An 11306-nucleotide genomic window follows, 5' to 3' on the forward strand; every position below is an offset into this window, starting at 1 on the left:
ACAGAAATCTGTTGCATTTCTATACACTAACAATGAACTATCAGAAAGAGGTATTAAGAAAATAATCCCATTTGCCATTGCATCAAAAAGGTAAAATACCTACGAATAAATCTAACCAAGGAGGTAAGAGGCTTGTACTTGAAAAATATAAGACATTTATGAAAGAAATTGAAGAAGACACAAACAAATGAAAAGATATACTGTGCACATAGACTGGAATAATTTGTATTGTTAAAATTACCATATTCCCCAAGTAACTGACAGATAGAAAGCAATCCCTATCAAAATACAAAGCCATTTTTCACAGAACTAGAAAAAATAATCCTAAAATTTGTATGAAAACACAAAAGAAACTGAATAGCCAAAACAAACTTCAGAAAGAACAAGAAAACTGGAGATATCATGAGCCCTGATTTCAAACTATACTACAAAGCTACAGTTATCAAGCAGAATAAAGAGCCAAGAAAGAAACTCACGGTTATATGCCCAATTAATCTACAACAAAGGAGGCAAAAACACACAATAGGGAAAAGACAGCCTCTTTAATAAATAGTGTTGGGAACACAAGACAGCTACATGTAAAGGAATCAAACTGAAGCACTTTGTCACACCATATACAAAAATAAACTCAAAATGGATTACAGAACTAAATGTAAAACCTAAAATCTTAGAAGAAAACACAAGCAGTACACTATTTGACATTAATCTTAGCAATATTTTTTTAGTATGTCTCCTCAGACAAGGAAAAAGAAGCAAAAATAAATAGGACTATATCAAACTAAAAAGCTTTTGTACAGTGAAGGAAACTATCAACAAAACTAAAAGGCAACCTACTGAATGAGAGAAGATATTTGCAAATGATGTGTCAGGTAAGGGGTTAATATCTAAAATACACAAAGAACTCATACAACTCAAAATCAAAAAAAATACAAACAACCCAAATTAAAAATGGGCAGAGGGCCTGAATAGACATTTTTCAAAGAATACATACAGATGGCCAACAGACACATGAAAAGATGCTCAACATCACTAATCAGCAGTGAAATGCGAAACAAAACCACAATGAGATATCACCTCAAAACTGTCAGAATGGTTTTTATCAAAAAGACAATAAATGACAAGTCTTGGCAAGGATATGGAGAAAAGGGGACCCGAGTACACTCTTGGTGGGATATAAATTGGTACAGCCACTATGGAAAATAGTATGGAGATTCCTCAAAAAAATAAAAATAAAACTACCAAGTCATCCAGCAATTCCACTTCTGGGTATTTTCCTGAAGAAAACATAAACACAAATTTGAAGAGGTATATACACCCCATGTTCACTGCAGTATTATTTACAATAGCCAAGATATTGAAGCAACCTAAGCATCCATCAACAGATGAACAGATAAAGATACTGTGTATGCATGTGTGTGTAATGTAATATTACTCATCGATTAAAAAAAATGAAATCTTATCATTTGTGACAACATGGTTGGACCTAGAGGGTATTGTGCTAAGTGAAATAAGCCAGACAAAGAAAGACACATACTATATGATTTGACTCAGATGTGGAATCTAAAAACCAAAACAAACAAACATAACAAAAGAAAAACAGACTCATGGATACAGAGAGCAAACTGCTTGCTGCCAGAGGCAAGGAAGATAGGGAGATGAGTGAAATAAGTGAGGGAAATTAAGAGGTACAAACTTCTAGCTCTGAACAGAAATCTAATGTACAGCATAGGGAATACAATCAATAATATTGTAATAACTTTGTATGGTCACAGGTGGTAACTAGTCTTATGGTGATCACTTTGAAATGTATAAAAATATTAAATCACTATGTTGTACACCTGAAACTAATGGAATATTGTAAGTCCATTATACTTCAATAGAAAAAAAGAATCTAATCAGAAAGATAAGATCAAGGTATCTCCTGTTGTCATAGAACAGGAATTGTAAACATTTACTAAAAAGGGTCATCTAGTAAATATTTTCAGCTTGCAGGCCATACTGCCTTTTTCACAACCACTGAACACTGCCATGTATTGCAAAAACAGTCACAGAAAATACTAAAAGAAAAGATACGGGTAGCTGTGTTCTGATAAAATTTTACTTACCAAAAATAGGTGGTGGATTCGATTTAGTCCAAGGTCATATGGACTGTGCAAGCCCCCTGTATAGACTATGCAAATGTTATAATCTTGAAATTGTATTAAACACATTTAAATTTATTTTTAATTTTTTTAAAAATATAGCAGATAAAATTAATTAAGCTTAAAAATAAATGTAAAACATAAAATACAGAACACATAGTAAGTTATCTCTAATCTTTCTGACAGGATTTAAAAAATGTTACTAGAGATAAAGAGAGATATTTTATAATGATAAAAGGGTCAATCCATCAGGAATATACAAAAAATTATCAATGTATATGCTATTAACAGAGCACCAAAATATAAAAGGCAAAAACTGACAGAATGAAGGGAGAAACAGATGATTCAACAATAATAGCTGAAGATTTCAATATCCCACTTTCAATAATAGATAAAAACAATTAGAGAGGAAACAGAAGCTATGAACAACACTATAAACCAACTAGGTCTAACAAACATCTAAAGAACACTCTACCCAACAACAGAATATATATATTTTTCTCAAGTGCAAATGAGACATTATCCAGAATAAACCATATGCTATGCCATGAAACAATAAATTTAAAAAGACTAAGTATGTTCTCTGAACATAATGAAATAAAATTAGAAATCAATGACAAGGGAAATTTAAGAAAACTCATAAATATGTGGAAATCAAACTACACATTCTTAAAGAACCAATGGGTCAAGGAAGAAGAAATTAAAAAGTAAATCAGAAAATAGATGACTGAAAATAAAGTCACAACATATAAAAACATATTGGATTCAGTTAAAACAATGTTTAGAGGAAAATTTATAATTTCAAATGTCAATCTTTAAAAAAACAAATATCAAATATCTCAAATCAATAATCTTAACTTCTACCTTAAAATTTTGGGAAAAGAAGAGCAAAGCAAGCAAAAATGAAGTTAAATACTGGAGCGAAAATTAGTGAAATAGAGAATAGAAAATTAGGTTCTTCAAAAATATCAACAAAATTACCTAATCTTTACCGGTTTTACCAAGAGGAAAAGAGAAAAGAATCGAATTACAAGAATCAGAAATGAAAGTGTAAACATTACTACCAAACTTACATAAATAAAAAGATTATGAAGAAATACTGTGAATGGTTTCACATCAACAAATTAGATGACAGAAGAAATAGAAAAATTCTTAGAAAGTCACAAACTACTAAAATTGACTCAAGAAGAAACAGACAATCTGAATAAACTTTTTAAAAGTGAAGAGATTCAATCTATAATTTAAAAAGCTAGTCACAAAGCCCAGGCCAATATGGCTTCACTGCTGACCTCCACCAAATATTCAAAGAGGAATTAATAACAATTCTTCACAAACTCAAAAAAATAGGAAAGCGCACTTCCCAACTCATTTTATGAGGTCAGTATTACCCAGATTCTAAATCCAGCAATGAAAACTGAAAAAAAAAAGAAAGCTACACAAGAAAATAAAACTACAGTCCAATATTTCTTATGAATACTGATGCAAAAATTCTAGCAAACCGAATCCAATGACATATGAAAAGAATTACACAATATAGTCAAGTGCGATTTACCCCATCATACTAAATTGGTGTCAACATTTGAAAATCAATTAATATAATGCATAATATTAATAGAATTGTAAAAATCACACAATCATCTAAATAAACACAGATAAAGCATTTGACAAAATCCAACACCCGACAATGATAAAAAACATTTCACAAACTAGGAATAGAAGGGAACTTCTTCAACCTGATAAAAGACATCTACAAAAAAATCCATAGTTAACATCATACTTAATGGTGAAAGACTGAAACTTCCCCCCAATATCAGGCACAAGACAAGGTAGCCACTCTCATCACTTATATTTAACCTCATACTGGAAGTTCTCACCAGATCAATTTGACAAGAAAAAGAAATAAAAGGCAAAGGAAGAAATAAAGGCAGGAAGCAAAGGAAGAAGTAAAACAATATCTATTCAAAGATGTCATGATCTTACATAGAGAAAATCCTTCAAAATCCACTAAAAAATTATCAAAATAAATGAGGTAAGCAAGTTTGCAGGATACAACATCAATATGCAAAAATCAATTGTATTTCTATGTTTGCAATAAACAATCTGAAAATAAAAATAAAATTCCATCTGTAATAAGATCAAAAGGAATAAAATAGTAATAAAATTAACAAAAGAAGTGCAAAACTTATTCTCTGAAAAGTATAAAACTTTGAAAGAAATGAATGAAGATCTAAATAAATGCAAAAGCATTCCATGATCATGGATCAGAAGACTTAACATTGTTAAGAAGGCAATATATTCCAAACTGATCTACAGAGTCAGTGCAATCCCTATGAAAATCCCAGCTGTTATTATTATTTTTTTTTAGAAATTAACAAGCTGATTCTAAAATTCATATGGAATTCCAAGGAGTCCAGAGTAACCAAAACAATCCTATTAAAAAAAAAAAAGGATAAAGGAGGATTCATACTTCCCAGATAGTGTGGTACTGGCATAAGGACAGATATATAGATCAATCCAATAGAATTAAAACTTATGATGAGAAAATAGCTATTTCAAGTTGCTGCCTAGGCATTTTACAGTCTGGACATTTAGATAAGGACCCAAGCTTGGGATCTGCACCACAAGTTCCCACTTTGCTTTTCCTGTCACCTTTTTTTTTTTTTTTTTTTTTTTTTTTTGTGGTATGCGGGCCTCTCACTGCTGTGGCCTCTCCCGTTGCGGAGCACAGGCTCCGGACGCGCAGGCTCAGCGGCCACGGCTCACGGGCGCAGCCGCTCCGCGGCATGTGGGATCCTCCCGGACCAGGGCACGAACCCGTGTCTCCCGCATAGGCAGGCGGACTCTCAACCACTGCGCCACCAGGGAAGCCCTTCCTGTCACCTTTTAAAATAAACACTAAGAGTGGAGTCTGCAAAAAGTTAGTAACCTCCACCCTAACAACCTAATAAGTAACAGGTGCTTGCTACCTGGGACAGAGAACTATATTTCCCCCAGCTTATTGCGTGCCCCTCTCCCACTTTCTGGGATCTGTAAGTAATACATTTTGTGACTTGACTTCTTTTGTGTGAGTGTATTGAAACTGTGCCTTCAATCAAAATGGCCCTGGGGTTTTCACTTCCCTAAAGTGGGAGCTCAGGTGCTGAGTGAGCTACCTGCCAACCCCATGTGGGTGGCTTGTGGTTCCTCATTCAGCAGGAAATAATCCGCTCATTCTTTTTTTTTTTTTTTCCATAGGGCCCAAATGAGTTAATGACCTTGACTCAAGATCCTCTTTGGAAAACACATACTCTATATGGTTTAAAAACCAAGATCCCTATGTCATTGTGCATGAACAGATGAAAACTGAGTTGGAAAGTAGTTTTAGAAGTTCTTGGAAGGCAAATTATATGATGAGTTGGATTTCTATCTCATACAATGTACGAAAATTAACTCTTGTCTGTCATGAAAAGGATATTAAGGTTAAGTTGACTTATGATTGATAACAGTGTATTATAGTTGAGAACACTTCCTGTTTGTATCTGCAATAAAATGGGTATGATCTTTTCAAATATAATAGTTTATAAACCATAAAAGAGATTATTGATTTACTAGATTAGATTTCAGTGAGTGGAAAAGTATGATATTCTCTTAAACTAATCAGATTCTTAGCTATCAGGAACTCAGCATTTGGTACATAATTAAAGTAGCACTGAGATAGTATTGCATGTTAAATACATAGGAAAAAAACAGAGAACTAGCTTTATAAATTCAAACCTACAAAGTTAACAGTAAGGTCCTTATTCCCCAAAGAATTTCTTCTTTATTTCTTTGTGATTTTTATCTTAGAATAAAATGCACTTTGAATGCAATGATGGAAATCTTTTCAACCATGGTGGCAAAGTCATCTCTAGCATAACGGGTTTGGAGTTATACTTCCTGGGTGCAAATCATACTTTCATTATTCTGCTAGCTAAACAGTCAGGAAAGTTGTCTCAACATAAAATATGACTATAATAATAATTTCTACTTCATTAAGTTATTGATAGGATAAGATTACTGGCACATATTAAATGCTCAATAAATATTAGCAATTGATATTTTCTCTAAGTTCCTTTAAAGTTCACCAGAGAAAAATATTTCTCTGTATCCTTATATATATGTAAGTCTGATCTAAACCAGAGTATTATTCTGACTAACTTCATTTAATGAACACAGGAACAAACATCTGTTTTCTCTGAAATTTCAGTTCTTTCTTGCTTATCTGCTATGTCGAAGGTGATAGGAAGGCATAGAGTATGACTTCTCTTCAGTTATAAAAATCCTTTTTACAGTGACTCATTCAACAAATATAAGTTGAACACTTACTATGGTTAAGGTACCATGCAAAGTGTTAATATAGGTTGCTACAATTTCAAGGCTGTACATGTACAGTTTTAATGGCTCTTGTATTTAAAATAATATCAACAAATAAACTCCAAAAAAGTACTTAAAATAATTTTTAAAATGTGAATTAAAAAAGACAAATTATATATTGTTAAGAAAGTGAGCCCACAGAAACAGATTTTTCCATAAACCAGAAGTGAAATTCTGGTCAGTGATGCCCCAAGCTGTTATTCCAAAAAAGATATCTGCCATAAAATAAATGTCACTGGCCTTTAAATGAAGTTCTGCCATTTGTCATACTTTAATTATACTTCTCAGGTAATATTTTTCCTATCGTTATTTTCCCCATTGTTATTATCATAATCATAAGCATTGTCATAATTATCATTATCCCCATTAGCCAACTATTTTAGATATTCAAAATTTCTTCATATCCAAAACATATTTTGTTCAGAGATGCAAAAATATAATCCAAGTAAAAATGTCAAAAAGTATTTGGACCATATTTCTCTAGCATAATTTAGTCCTCAAATCAAGACCTCCTAAATAACTTATGTAGGGATCTTGAAAATAACAAATCAAAATGTCAAACAGCTTCACATAGTAATCAAACTATGCACAAATATGCCTGGTCTCAAGTTTCCAGGTCAAAAATAGGATTGTATCTCCCATCCCCTGCTTTTAAGTTAAATATAGTAATAATTTGTTTATGCCAATGAAATGTGAGTCAAAATGATGCCTACTACACCCAAGCAGAAGGGTTTACAAGCCAGCACATGATTCACCATAAGTCAGCCTACACCTAATTCATTTAAATAGCCATTGCTAAATCAAAAGAGATCTGATTAACATTAGCTACAATGAAACCAAATATATCTCTCATTTTAACAAACATAAAAGACTACAAGTCACTGAAAAACAGAAAACGATTTTCAAATGGAACTACAAACACAAACCTAATTCCGTGTTGTACGCACAGATACTGCTAAAACAAAGTGATTCAGAAAGTTCGAAAATAATAGAATAGCGAAAGGCATACACAGATATAATACAAAAAAAAAAAGACAGGTACTGTGATATTACTATGAGATGAATCAAATGAGGTAGAATTCAAGCCAATGTATTAGAAAAGTCAAAAAAAAAAAGCCAAAAACGGCACTTTATCAGTCTAAAGGATAAAAATCACAATGAATCATTAATATCTACACATCTCACATGACAACTTTTTAAAGGATAAAATAATACAGGAAATATAAGTAAGATAGTAATATATTAGTAGTAGGACATTACTAGGCCGCACACAAAAAACACAATAAATATTAAAAAGTAGAAAGAATACAGACAATATTCTCTGATCAAAAAATAGAAAATAACTTTAAAACCAGAAACAAAACCTGTTCACTTGGAAATTGAAAAAATAAAATTTTCAAATCTTGTGTCAAAGTTGTAAATATATATATTTGATGTTTATTAATAGGTGCATATTAATGATTACATATTAATTTTTAATTCATTTGTATTATTTTATCATTTCATTTTACATTGTTTATTTATTTTAATACCATTAATAATTTTACTGATTAATAATTATAATTAAAATATATACCAAACCACTAAAATAAAACTTGGGACAATTACTTTATTGTTTAAAAAGCAGTCATTGTAGGCAAGGCCCCTCTAACTTGTACTCAAAGTTTAGAAGCCACAGAGGAAAAGATTAATGTACTTTATTATGTAAAGATTATAATGAAAAATAAACACTCTGCAGTACAAAAAAATCACCCTAAGTCAAAAGTAAGAAGAAAAACATAAATCCCCAAAATAATATTCTAACCTCCCTAAAATAGAAAGAGTTCCTAAGAAAGTTTATAAGAAAAAGAATAGCAATCCAATAGAAAAATGAATACACCAAAAGTACGGACAGTTCATAGTTCACAGAAAAAGAAATAAGAAAATATGTATGTCCCCTAATCATCTGAAGAGATGTTTAACTTTATCATTAAAAAAATTTAGATTAAAACTATATTGATATGATTTTTATCCAAAAAACCCAAACATTTTTAATCTATTAAAGCCCAAAATATTTTTGACACATTGTATTAATGATATTCATAAATTGCTGCTAAGACCACAAAATAGCTTAACCTACTGAGAGCAATTTGGCAAAACCTTTCAAAATTATAAATTAATCTAGATTCAATTTTATGTAATTTATCCGATAGATGCCATTGTACACAAGCAAAACAACAAATACTCAGTCATCCAATACAACACTTTGAAAACACATAAAATTATCAATCACACAGATGGCCTTCAATAGGAGTCCACCCAACTTGTTACCCATCCATAGACTGGAATACTATGCAGTTATTTTTTCAAGTTGCAGGGGTAAAAAGCAATCTCTTTGAGTTTGATATGAAAATATCTCCATTATACATGTTTTTCTTAACATCTTTATTGGAGTATAATTGCTTTACAATGGTGTCTTAGTTTCTGCTTTATAACAAAGTGAATCAACTATATACATATATCCCCATATCTCTTCCCTCTTGCATCTCCCTCCCTCCCAGTCTCCCTTATCCCACCCCTCTAGGTGATCTCAAAGCACCAAGCTTATCTCATGCTACGAGGCTGCTTCCCACTAGCTATCTACTTTACATTTTGTAGTGTATATATGACCATGCCACTCTCTCACTTTGTCCCAGCTTACCCTTCCTGACACCCCATGTCCTCAAGTCCATTCCCTAGTAGGTCTGTGTCTTTATTCCCATCTTGCCTCTAGGTTCTTCATGAGCATTTTTTGTTTTGTTTTGTTTCTTAGATTCCATATATATGTGTTGGCATACGGTACTTGTTTTTCTATTTCTGAGTTACTTCACTCTGTATGACAGACTCTAGGTCCATCCACCTCATGACAAATAACCCAATTTTGCTTCTTTTTATGGCTGAGTAATATCCCATTGTACATATATGCCACATCTTCTTTATCCATTCATCTATCGATGGACACTTAGGTTGCCTCCATGTCCTGGCTATTGTAAATAGAGCTGCAATGAACATTTTGGTACATGACTCTTTTTGAATTATGGTTTTCTCAGGGTATATGCCCAGTAGTGGTATTGCTGGGTCATATGGTAGTTCTATTTGTAGTTTTTTAAGGAACCTCCATACTGTTCTCCATAGTGGCTGTATCAATTTACATTCCCACCAATAGTGCAAGAGGGTTCCCTTTTCTCCACACCCTCTCCAGCATTTATTGTTTGTAGATTTTGTGATGATGGCCATTCTGACTGGTGTGAGATGATATCTCATTGTAGTTTTGATTTGCATTTCTCTAATGATTTATGATGTTGACCATTCTTTCATGTGTTTGTTGGCAATCTGTATATCTTCTTTGGAGAAATGTCTATTTAGGTCTTCTGCCCATTTTTGGATTGGGTTGTTTGTGTTTTTGATATTGAGCTGCATGAGCTTATTTTAAATTTTGGAGATTGATCCTTTGTCAGTTGCTTCATTTGCAACTATTTTCTCCCATTCTGAGGGTTGTCTTTTCGTCTTGTTTATGGTTTCCTTTGCTGTAATTCAAAATCCTCCAACAAACAAAAGCCCAGGACCAGATGGCTCCACAGGCTAATTCTATCAAACATTTAGAGAAGACCTAACACCTATCTTTCTCAAACTCTTCCAAAATATAGCAGAGGGAGGAACGTTCCCAAACTCATTCTATGAGGCCACCATCACCCTGATACCAAAACCAGACAAAGATGTCACAAAGAAAGAAAACTACAGGCCAATATCACTGATGAACATAGATGCAAAAAGCTTCAACAAAATACTAGCAAACAGAATCTAACAGCACATTAAAAGGATCATACACCATGATCAAGTGGGGTTTAGCCCAGGAATGCAAGGATTCTTCAATATACGCCAATCAATCAATGTGATACACTATATTAACAAACTGAAGAGTAAAAACCATGTGATCATCTCAATAGATGCAAAGAAAGCTTTTGACAAAATTCAACACCGATTTATGATAAAAATTCTCCAGAAAGTGGGCATAGAGGGAACCTACGTCAACATAATAAAGGTCATATACAACAAACCCACAGCAAACATCATTCTCAATGGTGAATAACTGAAACCATTTCCTCTAAGATCAGGAACAAGACAAGGATGTCCACTCTCACCACTATTAATCAACATAGTTTTGGAAGTCCTAGCCATGCCAATCAGAGAAGAAAAAGAATAAAAGGAATACAAACTGGAAAAGAAGAAGTAATACTGTCAGTTTGCAGACGACATGATACTATACATACAGAATCATAAAAATGCCACCAGAAAACTACTAGAGCTAATCAATGAATTTGGTAAAGTTGCAGAATACAAAATTAATGCACAGAAATCTCTTGCATTCCTATACACTAATGAGGAAAAATCTGAAAGAGAAATTAAGGAAACACTCCCATTTACCATTGTAACAAAAAGAATAAAATACCTAGGAACAAACCTACCTAGGGAGACAAAAGACCTGTAGGCAGAATACTATAAGACACTGATGAAAGAAATTAAAGATGATACAAATAGATGGAGAGATATACCATGTTCTTGGATTGGAAGAATCAACATTGTGAAAATGACTCTACTACCCAAAGCAATCTACAGATTGAATGCAATTGTTATCAAACTACCAATGGCATTTTTCACAAAACTAGAACAAAAAATTTCACAATTTGTATGGAAACACAAAGACCCCGAATAGCCAAAGCAATATTGAGAAAGAAAAATGGATCTGGAGGAATC

This window comes from Kogia breviceps, chromosome 8 (assembly GCF_026419965.1).
Source record: "Kogia breviceps isolate mKogBre1 chromosome 8, mKogBre1 haplotype 1, whole genome shotgun sequence".
Classification (NCBI taxonomy): domain Eukaryota; kingdom Metazoa; phylum Chordata; class Mammalia; order Artiodactyla; family Physeteridae; genus Kogia; species Kogia breviceps.